Here is a 22,371-nt window from a genome sequence, read left to right as displayed (position 1 = left end):
CTCTATCTCCCTGAATTTGCTCCAAGTCATGCCCATTGAGTTGGTGATGCTATTTATCCATCGTATCCTCGGCTGCTCCCTTCTCCTTTTGCCTTCAATCTTTCCCAGCATTAGGGTCTTTTCTAATGAGTTGGCTCTTCACAGCAGGTAGCCAAAGTATTGGAGCTTCAGTTTCAGCATCAGTCCTTCCAATGAATATTCAGTGTTAATTTCCTTTAGGATTGACTGGTTTGATCTCCTTGGGACTCTCCAAGGGACTCTCAGCACCACAATTTGAAAGCATCAATTCTTTGTCTCTCAGCCTTCTTTATGGTCCATCTCTCACATCCATACATGACTACTGGAAAAACCATAGCTTTTGTTATACTGATATTTGTTGGCAGAGTGATGCCTCTGCTTTTGAATATGCTGTCTAGGTTTGTCATAGCTTTCCTTCCAAGGAGCAAGGGTCTTTTAATTTCACCATCTGCAGTGATTTTGGAGTCCAAGAAAATAAAATCTGTCACTGCTTCCACTTTCCCCACTTCTATTTGCCATGGAGTGATGGGATCAGATGCCATGATCTTAGTTTCACCCAGGCTACCCAGGGTGAATTCCTGGGCAGGGAACTAAGGTCTGTCTTCGGACTGCTCACTCCTGTCTCTCTGAGATCACTTCCCTTTGTACCAACACATCCTTCCTAGGCAAGTTTACCTAATTCCCTGGCTTAATTTATCATCTGTGTTGGTTTCCTAAGGCTTCTGTAAGAAAACACTGCAGACTGGGTGGCTTAAGCAACAGAAATTTATGGTCTCACAGCTCTGGAGACTAGAAGTCCAAGATCAAGGTGTGGTGGTGTTGGTTCCTTCTGAGGTCTGTAAGGGAACAAAGAATCTGTTCCATCCCTCTCTCCTAGCTTCTAGCATTTTGCTGGTCATTTCTGATGTCTGTTGGCTTGCTGCCTTTATCTTTCCATGGCAATCTGTGCGTTCAAATTTCCCAGTCATGTTGGATTAGGGCCAATTCTCATGATCTCATTTTAGCTCAATCACCTCTGCAAAGACCCTGTCTCCAAATTGAGGACACGTCCTGAGATACTGGAGGTGAGCACATGGGTGAGCGTGCTGAGTCCTGTCCAACTCTCTTGTGACAGGTTCCTCTGTCCATGGGATTCTCCAGCCAAGAACACGCAATTCTCTTGTATCTGCCGCATCGGCAGGTGGGTTCTTACCACTGCCACCACCTGGGAAGCCTCACCTGTGAGCTATTCTCCACCAAGAGGACTTGCCCTATGAAACGCTGATTCAGAAGGAGCAGTTTGAGGAAGGAGGCTTGGAGTGGAAACCATTTCCCGGGCAGTGGCAGAGGCTTTCAGGGATATGGCAGTTGCAAGTCGAGTGGAGCTCTTGATTCCCAAGTGACAGCATTACTAGCGTGTATGCGTGCATGTGCATGCTCAGTTGTGTCCAGCTCCTTGTCACCCCATGGGCTGTAGCCCGCCAGGCTCCTCTGTCCATGGAATTTTCCAGGGAAGAATACTAGAGGGGGTTGCCACTTCCTGCTTCAGGAGATTTTCCTGACCCAGGGATTGGACCGGATCTCTTGCATCAGCTGCATTGGCAGGCAGATTCCTTACCACTGCACCACCTGGGAAGCCCATTCCTGGTGCAGCAGCGGTTGGAGACAAGTGGAGAGTCTGATTGAATTGCAATGGTGGCCTTGGTGCATCCTGGTGGCGGCCACAGGAGCAGAAGCAGTAGTTTCTTCATCAGGCCAGGTTTTTGTTTTAGTTACTTGGAAGCTTAATCTCGAGCCAGTTTCTTCAGTTCCATAGACTCTGTGGGCTATTGAGATAATTTTAATACTCTTATTTTCTGTGTAACCAGCCAGGATCAGCTTCTGTTGCCTACAATTAGGAACGCTGATGCCTGTAGAATTTAGTATTTTAAGGTGGTTTCTGGAAGTCACAGGCCCTAATCTGTGGAATTAACTGTGAGGAGGAGAATAGTGGTTAATGAGGCCCCATCCGCTTCGGGCTGGAAAGCTGGTGTGCTTTGTTATGAGGTGGCATTCAGTCAAACTGTTTTTTTGCTACACAATGGGACAGAGTCATAGTCATGCCAATCAGGGCTAGAGGAAGTGGTGGAAAAAATTTAGAATATTGATGTTGTTGTACTGGTGATTTCCTGCCCCTTTGGCAAAGTCATAAGAATCATCTGCCAGTTCAAGGGAGTCAAGTCTATTAGCAAACAGGGCACTGGACATTTCCTTGCCCACTGCAGCCCTCCCTTATCTATTTTTTTTCCTTTTAAATTTATTTATTTTAAATGAAACAAAGAAGTTAGACATAATAAACCATTAGACACCTTAACAACAAAGAATAAAGATACATAAAGCAAAAATCAGAAGAAACATAAGGGAAAAGAAAATATATGATCATATGAGACATATAAACATTTTTCTGAGAGTATTTTATCAAAGTGCAGAAAAAAATAATAGGAGTGTCTTGAATGGTGTCATTAATAGTTTAAATATAATAGATTTATATTTAATTAATTTATATTAATTATATCCTACACAAATATATTTAAAATGTTGTATCTCATACATTGTTATTAGATGTCCATAGGGCCATAGCACATTTAGAAAAACTGCTAAAAAGTTACACACTACTAAATTTCAAAAAGCAGAATTCTTTTTTGTGTATGTGATTCAGTTATATATACACATATGTTATTTTTGACATTATTTTCCATTACAGGTTATTACAAGATATTCCCTGTAGTTACCTGTGCTTATAGTAAATCTTTTTTGCTAGTTGTATATCTATTTTTTAAAATTAGAAATCTAGCATTCTATTCATACTAAGTCAAACAAGTAGAATCAAAATGTCATAATTTTTTAGTTAGGCAAAAATTCATAAATTTTCTAATATATATTATACATATTATTTATATGTATGTTTACAAAAGCTTTTCTACTATGCATGATAAAGGCTTGAGAAAGAACATCAAGAAGAAAAAGAGATGGAGGAATTGCAAAACGTAAACCAAATGAAATGGGAGCACTGAATATGAAATAGAAAAAGTGAAACAAACGAGATAAAAGTAAAACATCCTCATATAGTCCAGTCATTTTTAAACATGGCTGCTCATTAGAAATGTATCTGGACCTCTGGCAGGAAAAAAAAAAACAACAAAAAACCAAGCAATACCTGGGCATTTGTATTTTTCAAAAAATTCTAAGATAATTCTGATATGTGTTTGGATTTTAAAAAATTATTACAGGTTTTTCTATTAAAAGGTAGTTTTGGTGATATAGAATTTATAATTTTTCTGTTGACCAATCATGATCCAATGGTATTAAGTGAGTAATATTTAAATAATCACAACAGCAAAAGATGTTTGTCAATTATCACAATCAATAGCTAGACAAAAATAAAAGATAATTACAATGACAAGCCATAATGAGAACATGGTTAACAATATAAAATAATTACATACAGTTTGGGGGGTCAAGCAGAGGGATGTGGTTAAGTGGAAGTGCCTACACGCACATGGTTTCATCTGCTCAGCCAGTCTATGCATTTTGGTTGGTGTATTTAATCCATTTACATTTAAGATAATTGTTAATATGTATGATCCTATTGCTATTTTCTTAAATGTCTTGGGTTTATTTTCTGTAGGTAGGGCTTTTCCTTCTCTTGTTTTCTCCCCAGAGAAGTTCCTTTAGCATTTGTTGTAAAGCTGGTTTGGCAGTGCTAAATTCTCTTAACTTTTGCTTGTCTGGAAAGCTTTTAATTTCTTCACCAAATCTGCAGGAGAGTCTTGCTGGGTAGAGTATTCTTGGTTGCAGATTCTTCCCTTTCATCACTTTAAATATGTCATGCCATTCCCTTCTGGCTTGTAGAGTTTCTATTGAGAAATCAGCAGATAACCTGATGGGAGGTCCCTTATACGTCCTTTGCTGTTTTTCCCTTGTTGCTTTTAATATTTTATCTCTGTCTTTAATTTTTGTCAGTTTGGTTACTATGTGTCTTGGTGTGTTCCTCCTTGGGTTTATCCTGCCTGGGACTTTCTGTGCTTGTTGGACTTGGCTGACTATTCCCTTTCCCATGTTAGGGAAGTTTTCAACTATTATCTCTTCAAATATTTTCTCAGGTCCTTTTTCTCTCTCTTTTCCCCCTATAATGTGAATGTTCATGCTTTTAATGTTGTCCCAGAGGTCTCTCTTCAGTTGTCTTCATTTCTTTTCATTCTTTATCCTATATTCTGTTCTGAGGCAGTGATTTCCACCATTCTGTCCTCCATGTCATTTACCCATGCTTCTGCCTCAGTTATTCTGCTATGGATTCCCGTTAGTGTATTATTCATCTCTCTTTGATTGTTCTTCAGTTCCTGTTCAGTTCAGTTCAGTTGCTCAGTTGTGTCTGACTCTTTGCAACCCCATGGACTGCAGAACGCCAGGCTTCCCTGTCCATCACCAACTCCTGGAGCTTGCTCAAACTCATGTCCATTGAGTCGGTGATGCCATCCAACCATCTCATCCTCTGTCGTCCCCTTCTCCTCCCGCCTTCAATCTTTCCCAGCATCAGAGTCTTTTCCAATGAGTTAGTTCTTCATCAGGTGACCAAAGTATTGGAGGTTCAGCTTCAGCATCAGTCCTTCCAATGAATATTCAGGACTTAATTCCTTTAGGATGGACTGGTTGGATCTCCTTGCAGTCCAAGGGACTCTCAAGAGTCTTCTCCAACACCACAGTTCAAAAGCATCAATTCTTCGGCGCTCAGCTTTCTTTATAGTCCAACTCTCACATCCATCCATGACTACTAGAAACACAATAGCCTTGACTAGATAGGCCTTTGTTGACAAAGTAATGTCTCTGGTTTTCAATATGCTATCTAGGTTGGTCATAACTTTTCTTTGAAGGAGTAAGCGTCTTTTAATTTCATGGCTGCAATTACCATCTGTAGTGATTTTGGAGCCCCAAAAAATAAAGTCTGACACTGTTTCCACTGTTTCCCCATCTATTTCCCATGAAGTGATGGGACCAGATGCCATGATCTTAGTTTTCTGAATGCTGAGTTTTAAGCGAACTTTTTCACTCTCCCCTTTCACTTTCATCAAGAGGCTCTTTAGTTCTTCTTCACTTTCTGCCATAAGGGTGGCATCATCTGCATATCTGAGGTTATTGATATTTTTCCCAGAAATCCTGATTCCAGGTTGTGCTTTATCCAGTCCAACATTTCTCATGATGTACTCCGCATATAAGTTAAATAAGCAGGGTGACAATATACAGTTTTGACGTACTCCTTTTCCTATTTGGAACCAGTCTGTTGTTCCATGTCCAGTTCTAACTGTTGCTTCTTGACCTGCATACAGATTTCTCAGGAGGCAGGTCAGATGGTCTGGTATTCCCATCTCTTTCAGAATTTTCCAGTTTGTTTTGATCCACATAGTCTAAGGCTTTGGTGTAGCCAATAAAACAGAAATAGATATTTTTCTGGAACTCTCTTGCTTTTTTGATGATACAATGGATGTTGGCAGTTTGATCTCTGGTTCTTCTGACTTTTCTAAAACCAGCTTGAATATCTGGAAGTTCATGGTTCACATACTGTTGAAGCCTGGCTTGGAGAATTTTGAGCATTACTTTGCAAGCATGTGAGATGAGTGCAATTGTGCGGTAGTTTGAGCATTCTTTGGCATTGCCTTTCTTTGGGATTGAAATGAAAACTGACCTTTTCCAGTCCTGTGGCCACTGCTGAGTTTTCCAAATTTGCTGGCATATTGAGTGCAGCACTTTCATAGCATCATCTTTTAGGATTTGAAATAGCTCAACTGGAATTCCATCATCTCCACTAACTTTAATTCTTGTAGGTCTTTGGTAAACATTTCTTGCATCTTCTCAATCTTTGCCTCTATTCTTTTTCTGAGATCCTGGATCATATTCACTGTCATTATTTTGAATTCTCTTTTGGGAAGTTTGCCTATTTCCACTTCATTTAGTTGTGTTTCTGGGATTTTATCTTGCTCATCTGGGATATATTTTTCTGCTTTTTCATGCTGATTAACTTGCTGTAAAGTGGTTTTGTTTTAGTCACTGTGGGACTGTGGTCCTTCTTTCTTCTTCTATCTGCTCTCTGATGAAGGAGGCTAAGAGGCTTATGTAAGCCTCCTGATGGGAGGGTGTGGTGGTGGGAAAAACTGAGTCTAGCTCTGGTGGACAGGGCCTTGCTCAGTAAAGCTTTAATCCAATTATCTGCTGATGGATGGGGTTGTGCTCCCTCCCTGGTAGTTTTTTGGCCTAAGGCGACTCAGCCCTTGGGTTTATGGGCTCTATGGTCAGGTTAATGGTGACCTCCAAGAGGGTTTACACCATAGGGGACCTTCCCAGACATCTGCTACCAGCCCCCCCAACCCTGCGGTGGGCCCCTGCCCACCCATGCCTCCACAGCAAACTCTCAACACTAGCAGGTGGTTTTGGTTCAGTTTCCTTTGGAGTCACAACTCCTTTTCCCTGAATCTTGGTATGTGCGAGGTTTTGTTTGTACCCTCCAAGACTGGAATCTCTGTTTCCCCCAGTCCTGTGGACGTCTTGTAATCAAATCCCATTGGGCTTAAGGTTCTGCTGGAGACTCCCAGTCCCTTTGTTGGGTCCCCAGGCTGGGAAGCCTCATGTGAGGTTCTGAACTTTCATAACAGTGGAGAACTTCTTTGGTATTATTATTCTCCAGTTCGTGGGTCACCTACCCAGAGGGTATGGGATTTGATTTTATCGTGATTGTGCCCCTCCTGCCATTCTGCTGCAGCTTCTTCTATATCTTTGGACGTGGGGTATCTTTTTTTGGTGGGTTCCAGTGTCCTCCTGTTGATGGCTGGTCAACAGCTAGTTGTGATTTTGGTGCTCTCACTGGAGATGAGTGAATGTTCTTCTATTCTACCACCTCCCCCCTTTGGATTGTCTTGAAACAAAGACCTTTAAATTAAGTGAGAAGTAGGTTGGTGGAATACAGAGGTAAAAAATCAGGTCTTTAGACTGAAAGATTCTTCAGGGGAGGCAGAATTTTATCTCTATTCTTTCTGGGTCTTTGGCTGGGCCTGAGAATTAAATTCACTAAAACAGATTAACAGGAGAAAAGCATGTGGATTTTTTTTTTTTTTTTTTTGCCATGGCAGGTGGCATGTGGGATCTTTGTTCCCTGACCAGGGATCGAACTCACACCCACTGCTTTGGAAACTCTGAGTCCTAACTGCTGGGCCACCAGGGAAGTCCCAGCACATGGATTTTGAAAATGAAGACCGACCTGCCCCCTGCCCCCAACCCAAAGAGTAGAGGCCTAAGTGCTTATATACTTGGTTGAACAAAGAGAGGCAACAGCGGAAAAGTAACTAAAACACATGGGGAGACTAAGGTAAAATGAGTTATTTTAACAAGGTCTGTTTGTATAGATTTCTCCTGCTCCCACTCCCATCTCTGATGGTAAGAATGTTTCTTTCCTCCTGGCATCTTGCACTAGGGAGTTTTGTCTCCTGCTTTCAGGAAGAATAGTGCAGGCTGTGGGGAGGTGGGCAGAGGTGGTCAGAATGTCCTTGTACCTTCTGTTTTTCAAATGTCTTTATCTTAAAATAATCCTTATGTCAAAGTAGCATATTTGAAGTTGACATATTCTGCCAATTTTTAGCTCTGGAAAAGAGCTGGCTGGACAAGATCTTTTGATAAGGGTTATTCATAGAACTGAAGCAAATAGAGGAAGCCTGCTAAAATCTTAAAAGTTTCGATTATCAAAGAACCTCCTAGGCTGTTCAGTACAGCCTGTGAAGCCCCTAAGGTACTGATGGGACCGGATATACGTGAGCAGGAGTGTCTGCTGAAGCTTGACAGCTTCCAGAAAGGGCATTCTTCCCAGTGCCTGACTCAGGTGCAGCTATAGTGATGGAAAGAGAGTAGGATAAATAGTTATTTTAATTAAAAAATTCCACTAGGAGATTAAAGCAGAGAGGGAATTTTAAGGGAGTTTAGGAGACTGTTACAAGCTAATGACTACTCAAAAAAAGAATCCAGTAACCTAGCAACAATCTAGGCTACCTTGAAGGAAGACCAGACACATCCGGTGCCAAGCACACTCAAGCTACAAACCCTGATAGCTGAAACACAAGAAAATAGATATGGGGTCTGAATGTTGCTTCATGAAATCAGGGAGTTAATGGTCCTTGAACAGTAGCATCTCTGCTTGCAGCCAAGATAGTACTAGAGGTGAAAGGGGAAAGAAGCTAAATGAAAGGGAACATTATACTGAAACCTGAGATGAATTCAGTTCAGTTCAGTTCAGTCGCTCAGTCATGTCCGACTCTGCGACCCCATGAACCGCAGCACGACAGGCCTCTCTGTCCATCACCAACTCCCGGAGTCCACCCAAACCCATGTCCATTGAGTCCGTGATGCCATCCAACCATCTCATCCTCTCTCGTCCCCTTCTCCTCCTGCCCTCAATCTTTCCCAGCATCAGGGTCTTTTCAAATGAGTTAGCTCTTCGCATCAGGTGGCCAAAGTATTGGAGTTTCAGCTTCAACATCAGTCCTTCCAATGAACACTCAGGACTGATTTCCTTTAGGATGGACTGGTTGGTCTGCTTTTTAATATGCTGTCTAGGTTGTTCATAACTTTCCTTCCAAGGAGTAAGCATCTTTTAATTTCCTGGCTGCAATCACCATCTGCGGTGATTTTGGAGCCCAGAAAAATAAAGTCAGCCAGTTGCCACTGTTTCCCCATCCATTTGCCATGAACTGATGGGACCAGATGCCATGATCTCGTTTTCTGAATGTTGAGCTTTAAGCCAACTTTTTCACTCTCCTCTTTCACTTTCATCAAGAGGCTCTTTAGTTTTTCTTCACTTTCTGCCATACGGGTGGTGTCATCTGCATATCTGAGGTTATTGATATTTCTCCCAGCAATCTTGATTCCAGATTACCAGATTTTAGTATGTCACCACACTTCTGCTAACAAACATATGATTTAATTGGTGCCATGACAGTCCCAATTAGACTACACAGTGTTAAAGCAGGAACTAGTGATGTAAGCCTTGACAGCTATCCACAACATGAGGAAGGAGGTGGTCTTCTTCCCTTCCCCACTTTTCTTTTGCTTATAAAAATAAAGTCCTCCAGTCTTGGGGCAGAGACTATCTCTCACAAGCATCCTGTGCTAATAAGCTCATTCTTTAAAAACCAGAGACATTACTTTGTCAACAAAGGTCCCTCTAGTCAAGGCTATGGTTTTTCCAGTAGTCATGTATGGATGTGAGAGTTAGACTATAAAGAAAGCTGAGCGCAGAAGAACTGATGCTTTTGAACTGTGGTGTTGGAGAAGACTCTTGAGAGTCCCTTGGACTGCAAGGAGATCCAACCAGTCCATCCTAAAGGAAATCAGTCCTGGGTGTTCATTGGAAGGACTGATGTTGAAGCTGAAACTCCAATAATTTGGCCACCTGATGTGAAGAGCTGACTCATTTGAAAAGACCCTAATGTTGGGAAAGATCGAAGGCGGGAGGAGAAGGGGACAAGAGAGGATGAGATGGTTGGATGGCATCACTGACTCAGTGGACATGAGTTTGAGCAAGCTCTGGGAGTTGGTGATGGACAGGGAGGCCTGGCGTGCTGCAGTGCGGGGTTGCAAAGAGTCGGACACGACTGAGCGACGAAATTGAACTAAACTTGCTTGCCATTTGGTCTCTCACTGAACTCTTCCTGGCTCTTAGACATAAGAACCTGAACTTCAGAAACTCCAGATATCAGGTGAATGGTTTTAGTTAAAAGACAGTTAGTTGTTTGAGTCCCCTCCTAAGTCCGGGCTGGTGGGTTCTTGTCCCAATCTGAGCTCTGGCTGGGTTCAAGTGCCATCTGGTTTTAGCAGGGAATAGCAAACAAGGAGAATCCCCCCAGGGGTCAGAACAGGGGCTACCTAAGGGGCTAGTCAAGGAGCTCCACTGCCAGGACCGTGGGTGCTCACTGCTCCTGACCAGTGGGATTTTATGTGCTCCATGGACCAGGGGCTCTGTGGGTGTTTACCATGCTTCCCTCTTCCCAAAGAGGGTGTAAAAAAGTCATCAATCCATTAATCCATTAATCAGTCACTTGCAGAAGTGATCATTTAAGTTATATCTGTCTATACCTGTATGTCTCACTTTTCCTGTTGGGAAGAGAAATTTGTCTTTAAGTTTAAGCTTATGGATCCTTACTCAAGAGAAGCAATATCTTGACTCTAAACCTCTAAAGATCTTGGATTTTGCATTGGAATCACTGGCTAGCGTGAACTTTGCAGCTCTATTTCTTGGGGAGGGGTAAATTCCTTTTATTTATGGGAAGAAGGATGTGTTTGAATGTTGGCTAGCCAAAATGCTGGACTGTGGTAGAAACTGCTAGTGTTCTACCCCAAATATACTCTCTTTATTTTTTTTTAACAGAATCCTATTTTGTTTAGGGCTGAAAGTACTGTCCTCTTCAGCCCCCTTTGTAGGCAGAGGTGGCCAGATGACACACAAACTTAGGATTTCCAGGATGTTTTTGCTTTTCTGACTGAATTTATTCCTGTTTTCACCTTCTTCTTCTTCTGCTTGTCTGGAATGTGGTCATGGTGCTGGAATTGTGCTGACCTGTAGGTGACCAGGACACACAGAGAAGAGGGTAAAGCTCTCCACTGTAAGGTTGGCAACTGGAAAGACAGAAGGAACATGGCTTCCTAATGACAATGGAGTGCAACTTACCAGCTCTGAATTGCATACCTCTGGGCTTGTTATACGGGAAAAGGAAACCGAAGAGCCTTGGATTTTGTTTTTTATTTTGTTTTTGCAGCTGAACACATTCTTAAATTGATACACATCCAAAATGAAACTCTTCACCTTCTCCCTGAAATCCACTCCCCTTCCTATGTTCCCTTCTTGGTTCCCTTGACACCGTCTACTGAGAAATCAACATGCAACCCTTGACTTCTATCTTTTATTTGCTCCTCCCTCAATACCTAACAATTTATTAGTCTTACTGATTTGAAATCCTGTGCAAGCCCCTGTGTCCTTATCCTTAGAAGTAAAATGCTGACTCAAGAGTTAATAATTGGTAAATATGAAGATGTAGAGAAAAAAATAGCTGTTGGATTGGGGAACCGGTAACAGTTTAGACTGTAATTCTGCCACATAGAAGAATCACCAAACTCATAGCTCCCTGAAAGAGTTAAAGGTCTGACACATGTTCCTAAGTTGTTTTTACAGGAAGCAGACCTCCCTCCAGGTGAAAACTGCTGACCACAAGAAGATAGACTCTAGACTGGTTGAAACCAGAAGGTTGATGATGCTTGAAACTTCATCTTGATGCCATCCAGTCCCAGAATTGCCCACAAGTTGATCATGCCTTGCTCTTTGAACTCCTCACTATCCCCTACAGGGTGGGTCACACAGTCTTGAGGGCATTAGCCCGCTGTGGCCCCCTTTGCCTGGCAAACCACGAAAAGCTACTCTTTTCTATGTTACCCCAAATGCTGTCTCCATGTTTTTATTCAGAGAACAGAGCCTGAGTTATGGCAACAGATTCAATGTTTAAATCTTTTCCTGTTTTAAGTTGAATTGCGTGTGTACGTGCTAAGTCATTTCAGTTGTGTCCGACTCTTTGTGACCCTATGGACTGTAGCTCACCAGGCTCCTCTGCCCATGGGATTCCCCAGGCAAGAATGCTGGAGTGGGTTGCCATGCCCTCCTCCAGGGGATCTTCCTGACTCAGGGATCGAACCCGTGTCTCTAATGTCTCCTGCACTGACAGGCAGGTTCTTTAGCACTAGTGCCACCTGGGAAGCCCCATAAGTTGAACTGTGTCCCCCCTAAAAGATCTCTTAAACTCCTAGTCCCCAGCATCTCAGAATGGGACCTTACTTGGAAATAAGGTGGTTGCTGGTGTAATTAGTTAAGATGAGATTATGCCGAAGCGGGGTGGATCCTTAGTCCAATACAACTGGTGCAGGAAGATGACGTGAAGAGACAGAGACCCACAGGGAGAACACAGAGGCGGAAACTGGGGAGATGCAGCTGCAAGCCAAGAGGCATGAGGACTGATGGCCCCCCAGAAGCTACGATGAAGGAAGGGATATTCTATCCAGAGTCTCAGAGGGAACACAGCTCTGCTGACACTGCGATTTTGGACTTCTAGCCTTCAGAACTGTGAGAGAATATATTTCTGTTATTCAAGCCACCGTATCTGTGGTACTTTGTTACAACAGCCTCAGGGTACTTAAACATTCCCTGGTGCATTCACTGTCTACCAAGTCACCAGATTCCCATTTTGCTGCAAGTCTCTGAACTGGTCCCCCAGTTTCCAGTGTTGCTTCCTTTCCATTCCTGCCCCAGATAACAGCCTGGATGAGCTTTCCAAAGCTCAAGTTACTCTCTTGTTTACACATGTTTCAGTGGCTTCTCAGTAGTCTAAAGATAAAATTCAGGTAACTCCCTTACCTGATACAAAAGGCCCTGTGTGCCTTTCCAGCGGCCACTGGTCTCATGCTGTTCGGTTCCTTTTGATGCCTGTGAAATCCCCCCAGTGTTCCTACCCAGTTTGACCCCTAGCTTTAAATCCCATTAGATGTCTTTTCTCCCAAAAAGCCATCCTCGACTCTCCCAACACTGATATCGCCCCTGCTGGGTGCTCTCTTAAAGCCTGGCTCTTCTCTATCAGGACTTCCCTGGTGGCTCAGATGGTAAAGCGTCTGTCTACAATGTGGGAGACCTGGGTTTGATCCCTGGGTTGGGAAGATTCCCCGGAGAAGGAAATGGCAACCCACTCCAGTACTCTTGCCTAGAAAACCCCATGGACAGAGGAGCCTGGTGTCCATGGGGTCACAAAGAGTCAGACACGACTGAGCGACTTCACTTTCACTTTCACTTCTCTGCTGCTACTGCTAAGTCGCTTCAGTCATGTCCAACTCTGTGCGACCCTATAGACGGCAGCCCACCAGGCCCCGCCGTCCCTGGGATTCTCCAGGCAAGAACACTGGAGTGGGTTGCCATTTCCTCCTCCAATGCATGAAAGTGAAAAGTGAAAGTGAAGTCGCTCAGTCGTGTCCGACTCTTAGCAACCCCATGGACTGCAGCCCACCAGGCTCCTCTGTCCATGGGATTTTCCAGGCAAGAGTACTGGAGTGGGGTGCCATTGCCTTCACTTCTCTATCAGAACACAAATCCTGTTTGTTTTGATGCTTGCCTGCTTGTCTATCTTCCTCCTTAGTCTGCACGCTCCTGGATCAGGGACTGTGTCTTCCCTGGCAAGATGGCATTGGTGACCAGCAGTGACCGCCCCATTTCAGGTGTTCAATACATTGGACTGATGGGAACAGAGGGCTGACTGCTTTTATTATCTTTCCCCTGAGTTTCAGGTTTTGAAAGATTTTAACCACTAAACAAATTTATTATTTGAGTTAACCTATTTGGTCTTATCCAGAGGTTCATGCATAGCTTTCTTTTCTTTCTTCCTACCTTCCTTCCCTTTTTCTTTCTTTCATGTTGAAGATTGCTTTCAAACCGTTTTCCTTTTGAGGAATAACTTGGGGACCTAACAATCCTGATTTTTCAATCTAGTTAATCTCCCTCCATTTAATAGACAAGGAAACTGAGGCCCCCGGGAGATGAGATGATTTGCCTGAGGTTGAAGTGAGTTAGTAAAGTCACCAGGCTAAAACTCAGGTTTTCTAACTTCTATCAGGATTCTTTCTGCTCTTTCACAACAGCTGAGCCAGTTGTGTGTTGGTGTAATGTTTAACAACCGGCTCTCAATGGGAAACAAAAAACAGCCTCAATTTGCAGCATTTGTCAGTTTCTGCCATGTAAATGCTTTCACCCTGGCTAATTTCAAGCTACCTCTGTGAAGTCACTGAATATGAGAGTTGCTTCCAGCAGTCTCCAAATTCCACGCTTTCTTCAAGGTTTGTAGCGTTGGAGGCTTCAGCTCCTCTGAAAGTGGCTGTTGCCAGAACTTGTTAAATTCTGGCAACGAAATGATGTAAATCGCTATAAATAAAAGTAAAGGATCCCTAAGGAATGACCTGCTGAAAATATGACAAGATGGAAAACTCAAATGAACAGAAAATTGTTGTTCATTGTGATGGGTTGGAACCAAAAGCTAGTGATAACCTCTGCAAATATGAGTTAGTGAAATAGAAATACAAGTCCGCAAACAGTCCACCTCCACTTGGTAGCTTTTCTGACTTACCTCAGGCAGAAATAATTCCTGCTTCTCTTAGTAGTTCCCATATATTTATAGTCAGTCGCTTTTTCTTATTTTTAGAATTGCCTACAGAGTGTATCCAAAGTCCCTAGCTTGGCAAAGAGGTTTTTTACCCAGTGAATTTTCAAAGGAGGCGGAGTGGGGGTAGCAGGAGGAACACAGGCGAGGGGGCTTGTCGATTCTGGGTTCACCTTTTGTCGCACTTACTGCTCTGCAGCCTCAGGCCAGGGTCTTGACTTCAGTTTCTTTATTCTTGGATACGTTCCTTGTGAGGTTGACACAGGATGAACCAGTGTAAGAATCTCAGGTACCTAACAGGTCACCTCGCACATTCTAAGAGGCAAGAAATACCTGTTCTCTCCTTTGATAGGTTAAACATTTCCTGCCTGTGCAAATCATTTGTACGTTTTTTTTAAGACCTGTTTTTCTATGAATGAATGAGTTCATTTGCTCACTCTCCTAACAAGTATTCGGAGAGAGAAAAATGCCTCTGTGGATCAACTCTCTGATTCCACTGTCTTTAAGATGTAGTGATTTTGCAGGAGAAGGACACAGGTAAGTTCTTGAACTCAGGGGTCAGGGTGGCCAGGTAAGAGCCCAGGAAAGTGGCTCTTAAATGTGGACCAAAGTGCAGAAGTGTGGTAACGAGGAGCCTGCTCATGATTAAGCCGCACCAAAGACTCTGTGAGTTGCCCTAGTGCCCCCACTAAGGTCTGGGTACCTAATTGACAGCCCTACACCCACTCCTTTAACCCTTCCTTTAGTCTCATGGGTGGAGAAGGCAATGGCACCCCACCCCAGTACCCTTGCTTGGAAAATCCCATAGATGGAGGAGCCTGGTAGGCTGTAGTCCCTGGGGTCATAAAGAGTCGGACACGACTGAGCGACTTCACTTTCCCTTTAGCCTCATGGGGGTAGAATTATCCCCATTCTGCTGATGAGAAAACTGACACACAGAGAAGTCCATGCTCTTTCATGTTCCTTGTACATCTACTATGTGCCAGGCATTGGGAAGAGCATGGACAGACAGACGAAAAGTCCTGCCCTTGTGGAACTGACATGAGCAAGGCAACAAACAAGATGAATAAGTAAGTATATATAACATACGTCAAGTGGTGCTAAGTACCCTGAAGAAAAATAAAACTGAGCAGGAGTTTTGGGGCAAGAGAGACTGCAGTTTGATGTCAAGTTGTGGGGAAAGGTCTCAGGAAGAATATGGCCTCCGGGTAAAGAGGAGACAGAGTAGGCCAAAGGGATAACTAGTTCAGAAACTTGCCCGAGGTTACTGGGAAGTGTCTGGGCACTGGAATGACTGTGTGTCAGGCTCTAAAGCCAAGGCTTTCATTTCATCAGGCCTCTTTTTCAGGAAGCAGTGCTGCTCTCCTCTAAGCACAGCGTATGTGTGGGGGTGTGTGTTTCTCTGTCTGTCTGTCCATCTGTGAAAGTATTCCATTTCCCTGGGCTGATCCCTGTGGGTCCCCCTGAGCTTCCCTGACAGCTCCCAGGGACTGAGGCCTCACATTATTGGTTTTCACGGAAACTTGGCAACTTTCTCTCTACCCGCCCTTTGCCCTGCAACCACATTCCAATGGCTTTATTTGTGTGCCTTGGAGCCCGGCCAGGGCTGGGCCTGGGACAGGTTGCCATGGTGATCTCCTACTCCTTCCAGATAGAACCTCTCAAGGATGTTGCCCTTGGGCCTGAAATAGTTCAGGCCTGCTCTCAGCTGCAGCAGAAGCTGAAATAGGGAACCTCACTTGCTCAGCGTTTCAACTCACACAAACCGAACCCTCGGTGAGAACGACTTCTGGGGGGTCGTTCTCCAGGGCACCCTAGATTTGGGATCAGGGATGGTTTTTCCCTTGGACTGCAAGGAGATCCAACCAGTCTATCCTAAAGGAAATCAGTCCTGAATATTCATTGGAAGGACTCATGCTGAAGCTGAAACTCCAATACTTTGGCCACCTGATGCAAAAAACTGACTCACTAGAAAAGACCCTGATGCTGGGAAAGATTGAAGACGGGAGGAGAAGGGAATGACAGAGGATGAGGCAATTGGATGGCACCACTGACTCATTGGACATGAGTCTGAGTAAACTCTGGGAGTTGGTGATGGACTGGGAGGCCTGGAGTGCTTCAGTCCATGGAGTCGCAGAGTTGGACACAACTGAGCGACTGAACTGAACTGAATTGTGGTGTCATAATCAGAGCCTGTCTCTGAGAGTCCTGCAGAAACAGAACAGTTTTTTAAAGACTCTGCTGAGGAAAGAGCATCCAATATAATGAACTCATTTTAAGTGCAGGGTTCCATGAGATTTGACAATGCATACACTCGTGTAACAACTACCACAATTTAAGATATAAAACTTATCCCCACCCCCGCCCCCGCCACAAAGTTTCTTCCTGTTGCTTTGCAACAGGAGTTCAGGTCAGGTCAGTTCAGTTGCTCAGTCATGTCTGACTCTTTGCCACCCCATGGGCTGCAGCGCACCAGGCCTCCCTGTCCATCACCAACTCCTGGAGTTTACTCAAACTCATGTCCATAAAGTTGGTGATGCCATCCAACCATCTCATCCTCTGTCATCCTCTTCTCCATCATCCTCTTCTCCTGCCTTCAATCTTTCCCAGCATCAGGGTCTTTTCCAGTGAGTCAGTTCTTCACATTAGGTGGCCAAAGTATTGGAGTTTCAGCTTCAGCATGAGTCCTTCCAATGAATATTCAGGACTGATCTCCGTTAGGATGGACTGGTTGGATCTCCTTGCAGTCCAAGGGACTCTCAAGAGTCTTCTCCAACACCACAGTTCAAAAGCATCAATTCTTCAGCGCTCAGCTTTCTTTGTAGTCCAACTCTCACATCCATCCACAACTACTAGAAACACTATAGCTTTGACTAGACAGACCTTTGTTGGCAAAGTAATGTCTGTAATTTTTAATATGCTGTCTAGGTTGGTCATAGCTTTTCTTCTAAGGGGCAAGTGTCTTTTAATTTCATGGCTGCAGTTACCATTTGCAGTGATTTTTGGAGACCCCCAAAATCAAGTCTCTCACTGTTTCCACTGTTTCCCCATCTATTTGCCATAAGGTGATGGGACCAGATGCCATGATCTTAGTTTTCTGAGTGTTGAGTTTTAAGCCAACTTTTTCACTTTCATCAGAGGCTCTTTTGTTCTTCTTTGCTTTCTGCTGTAAGGGTGGTGTCACCTGCATATCTGAGGTTATCGATATTTTCCCCAGCAATCTTGATTCTAGCAGCAGGAGTCATTGGATGCTATTTGCAGTTAGTGGATGCTATTCCTCAGTAGAGGAAATGTACAGAATAGCCCATTCTCAAGGTTCTGAACTTTAAAGGTATAACACTTTCCCCTTTGTATAGAGATGAAAAGTTGCAGAACAGAGAACAATATTTGTTTGGTGGAAGGTTTCTGGGAACATTGTGACCTGACCTATGCGGACAGCTACAAGAACAAAGGATTCCAGCACCAAGAAGTTTGCCGTAACCGCCCCCCTTCCCCTTTTAGTATCAAAGAAACCGCAGTTCTACTTCAGGTAAGCTGGTTCTTCGGGACACTAGTGTTCCCAGCCTGCTGGCTTTCTGAATGAAGCTGCTCTTCCTTGCCCCAATGCCTAATCTCTTAATTTATTGGTCTGTTGTGTAGTGGGTAGTACAAGCTTGGACTCGGTAACGTGATCACAGCTTGTCCATTCTCTTATTGTTAGGCATCTGGGTTGTTTTTCATCTTTAGTTATTACAAATACAGTCGCTATGTACTTTTGTGTATAAATCTTTGTGTGAATACACACTTTCATTTCCCTTGGATAATACCAGGAGTGGGAAGGCTGGGTCATGTGATAAATACTGTGGAGCGTTAGCAGAAACTGCCACATAACATGTTGGCCAGCAGCACTGACTGGGCGCAACTGGGTTTTGCTCCAGGGACTAGAACTATTGAAACCAAGCTCCCTTAAAACAGAGTTCCCCTGCTGAGTTCATGGTTAACCTCTCTAGCCAAAGCTGTACCCTTTTGTTGTCCTGTTCCTCAGGATTGAGGAGTATCAAAGAGATGGTTGGATGGCATCACCGACTCAATGGACATGAGTTTGAGCAAGCTCCAGGAGTTGGTGATGGACAGGGAGGCCTGACATGCTGCCGTCCATGGGGTTGCAAAGACTTGGACATTACTGAATGACTGAACCGAACTGAATTGAAAGAAAAGGGGGCATTGAAACTGAACAGAATCCTGTGGGACCCTCCCAAGTACAAAAGCCCCTCTGTGTTTCCTGTTTCTTGATTGTAGGAAAAGATCTTAATCTCCTAGGCCTTCCCTGAGTTTCAGAGAACAGACTTGAGCAGTTACTAACTAGGGAGGTGAGGGAATGCAGAAACAAAGGAAAAGCCGTCAGGAAACAAGAGTTGAGGACTTCCCTGCCGATCCAGTGGTTAGAACTCTCCGCTTCCAATGCAGGGGGCCCAGGCGCCGTCCCTGGTCAGGGAACTAGATCCCGCATGCCGCAACTGAAAGAACTGCCATGCTGCAACTAAGGATCCCACATGCTGCAGCGAAGATCAAAGACCTCGTGTGCTGCAACTGAGACCTGTGAAGCCAAGTTAAGAAAAGAAAAGAAACACTTCAACAGATAGAGGCCTAGTTCTTCCTCAAGGGATATATGGATACGTAATAACCTGATGCGTATTTTTGAGTTGTTCTGCAGAAACTAAGATCCTCACCCAGTTGGAGGACAGTGACAACATGCTGACCACAATCATGTAGACTCTAGACTGGTTGGAGCCAGAAGGTTGATGATTAAGATTCCTGAAACACCAGCATGTAACGTCACTACAGACCAATCCGAAGAAAGTCTATGAGCTGCCAGTCACTGCAAATGTTGCCTTGAAAACCCTTCTCCCGAGCACCATCTGAAGGTTCAGGTCTTTCGAGCCTGAGTTGCCTGTTCTCCTTGCTTTAGGTCTTGCAGTGAAAGCTCTACTTTCCTTTACTGCGACCTGATGTCAGTAGACTGACTTTGGATGAGCAGACCCATGTCGCTTTGGTAACACTACCAGTACCTTGTGAGAAGGGCAGAGCAGGGATTTCAAGGTAGCAAGAAGGGAGAGCAGGGGCCTCTATCAATGAGTAACTTGTCTGCCTATTTAGGGAAATTTCCGTGAATACCTATTGGTAGGTAGCTAAGAACACGTGGGGGAAGAGTCAGGTAGTGAAGTGGCCGCAAGGAGGAATGTTTGAAGGCGGTAGGGTGAATGCGTGAAGGGGACTGTGGGGGCTTTAGAAAGATGTGTGTGTAGTGGGGAGGGGACTCAATTATAGACCCCCGAAATCTCAGTACAAAGTCTGGTGTTTGGTCACTGACGGTTCTCCTTAGGGCAGCTTGCTTTTCTGTCCTGTTTTCCACTTCTGAGTGTCCCCTACTATCCAGGAGAAAGGAAGGCAAAAGGAAGAACATGTATTTGTTGTGTCTGCTGTGTCGCGGCACTAGACATACTTTTCTTGTTTAATCCTCCTGAATACTTGGCAACGTCTGTGTTTTTCATCCAGTCTTTGAGATTAAAAGAATTTTAGTGATTAGATGTAAACAATCATCAAAGGAGGGTATTAGGCAGAGTCACTGCTCTTCATAAGAAGGAGATAGCTGGACTGGGGCGAGTGGAGGGGTCAGACTAGCAGGGGATCAGCAGCTAAGAAGGGGAAGATGTGAGAGAGAAGGAGAGACGGTCAGAGACAGAGAGACAGCCAGAGACAGAGGGAGGAGCAACTGTGGCAGCTGCTGAAGGGAGAAGAATTTGAGGAAAGAGCTGAAAGGCTATAGAATATGCCACCCTTGAACATGACCATAGGCATTTAGGACGTGCTATGCCACCAAAGTTCCACTCAAATGGCAGAAATCGAAGAGGAACTAAAGAGCCTCTTGATGAGGGTGCAGGAGGAAAGTGAAAGAGCTGGCTTAAGACTAAATATTAAAAAAACCAAGATCATGGCATCTGGCCCCATTACTGCATGGTAAATAGAAGGGGAAAAGGTGGAAGTAGTGACGGATTTCCTCTTCTTTGGCTCTAAGATCACTGCGGATGGTGACTGCAGCCATGAAATCGGAAGACGATTGCCTCTTGGCAGGAAAGTGATGACAAGCCTAGACTGTGTGTTGAAAAGCTCAGACGTTACTCTGCCGACAAAGCGTTGTCTAGTCAAGGCTATGGTCTTCCCAGCGGTCACTTAAGGTTGTGAGAGCTGGACCATAAAGAAGGTGGAGCGCCAAAGAATTGATGCCTTCGAACTGTGGTGCTAGAGAAGACTCTTGAGAGTCCCTTGGACAGCAAGGAGATCAAACCAGTCAATCCCAAAGTAACTCAACCCTGAATATTCACTGGAAGGACTGATGCTGAAGCTGGAACTTCAGTTTTTTAGTCATCTGATGTGAACAGACAACTCATTGGAAAAGTTCCTGATGCTGGGAAAGACTGAGGGCAGAAGGAGAAGAGGGCGTCAGAGGATGGGATGGCTGTACGGCATCACCAATGCAACAGACATGAACTTGGGCAAACTCCAGAGGATGGTGAGGGACAGGGAGGACTGGCATGCTGCAGTCCATGGGGTCACAAAGAGCAGGATACAACTGGAGAACTGAACAACACCAACGACATTCCAAAGGATTCTGCTTTTGTATATCCATTATTTTGAACTGTGAAGTGAAGTGAAGTGAAGTTGTTCAGTTGTGTCTGACTCTTTGTGACCCCATGGACTATAGCCTACTACGCTCCTCTGTCCATGGGATTTTCTAGGCAAGGATACTGGAGTGGGTTCCCATTTCCTTCTCCAGAGGATCTTCCTGACCCAGGGATCGAACCCAGGTCTCCTGCACTGTAGGCAGACGCTTTACCATCTGAGCCACCAGGGAAGTCCTTGAAAAACAACAAAGGCGTGGACAGACTTTCTCTGAACTCCCCTATCTGCCTAAAGATAAATTCTCCAAAAGGAACTCAAATGTCATAAATCCCCTCCCTGGGAATTTCATTATCACAGAAGAGGAGACTGGATGTTAACAGATACCCAGACAACTGTCAGGGACTATCTTATCTCCCACGTAGTCTTCTAAGGGCCCATTCACCTTTCCTGAACATCATGTACCTTAAGAGGCCTACATTCCCTTTCTTCTTTCCCTATTAACATAGCATTTAATCCTGAATTTTAAAACCACCTCTTTGGGGTGCTCCTTTTTCCTGGGTATCTCCCATGTATACATGACCCATACATGTTAATAAGCTTTTGTTTATTTTTCTTTTATCCTTTCTTTTTCTTTTATTACAGGCATCTCAGCCAAGAACTCATAAATGTAAAAAGGAAAATTGTTTCTTCCCCTACAGAGTCAAGATTGTGGGGAAGTTTTGCTATGTGATGTGTACTATAATTTTAGGAAAAATGCTCATTATTCATCTTTGCCTTCAGAGGTTGCATGTGTGTGTGTCTGTGTGTGTTTTAGGGTGATTATGTGTGAGTTTGATTTGAAGTCTTTAAAACACTTTTTAAAGTTTTGAAAGTATGATAATACATTTACAGGAAACTTGGAAAATACAGAACAAAGTTACATACAGTTCCACTGTATATTAGTTATTTTTTAAAGTAGATGAATTGAGATTTTTAGTTGGAGTTTCAATATCAAGCTCTCAAAAATTAATATAATGAATAGACAGAAAAGTAGAAGGATACAGTAGACCTGAAAAGCACTATGAACCAATTCAAAATAATTAATATTTATACAATTCTAACACAATAACAGGATACAAATTCTGTTCAAGTTCCCATAGACTATAAACTGAGAGACACTGGAACATGTCCAGGGACATAAAACAATGTGCAAAAATTTCATGGTTTAAAAGCATTGAAATCCCACAGAGTTTGTTCTCTTATCACTGTGGAATTATGTTAGAAATCAATTTCAAAAGATATTTGAAAATAACCCTCTTATTTTCAAGTTCAATGTGACATTTACCAAGAGATCTTTGACCTAGCCATTGAAAGCCTCAATAAAGCCTCAATAAAGTCAAAAGACTGAAAAAACAGAAGATGATTGCAGAAAAGTATTTAAATGAGAAATTAGCATCAAGGATACTTTAAAAACCCCATG

General features: G+C 43.7%; 1 long non-coding RNA gene across 2 annotated transcripts; it reads left to right on the top strand.

Annotated features, from left to right (window-relative positions):
* Positions 1 to 11,974: 11,974 nt before the first annotated feature.
* Positions 11,975 to 21,829, top strand: LOC129647933 (uncharacterized). 2 transcript variants are annotated; one of them, XR_008712581.1, is made up of 4 exons: positions 11,975 to 12,456; positions 15,239 to 15,322; positions 17,609 to 17,781; positions 21,555 to 21,829. It is a non-coding gene; the product is annotated as an uncharacterized LOC129647933 (long non-coding RNA). The 2 variants fall into 2 exon arrangements; XR_008712580.1 differs by lacking the exon at positions 15,239 to 15,322 and having other exon boundaries at positions 11,975 to 12,178.
* The last annotated feature ends 542 nt before the right edge of the window (positions 21,830 to 22,371 follow it).

Source organism: Bubalus kerabau, chromosome 3, assembly GCF_029407905.1.
Source record: "Bubalus kerabau isolate K-KA32 ecotype Philippines breed swamp buffalo chromosome 3, PCC_UOA_SB_1v2, whole genome shotgun sequence".
NCBI classification, from domain to species: Eukaryota; Metazoa; Chordata; class Mammalia; order Artiodactyla; family Bovidae; genus Bubalus; species Bubalus kerabau.
The sequence above is the reverse complement of the archived record's forward strand: the minus strand, read 5'-3'. Positions and strand labels throughout refer to the sequence as shown.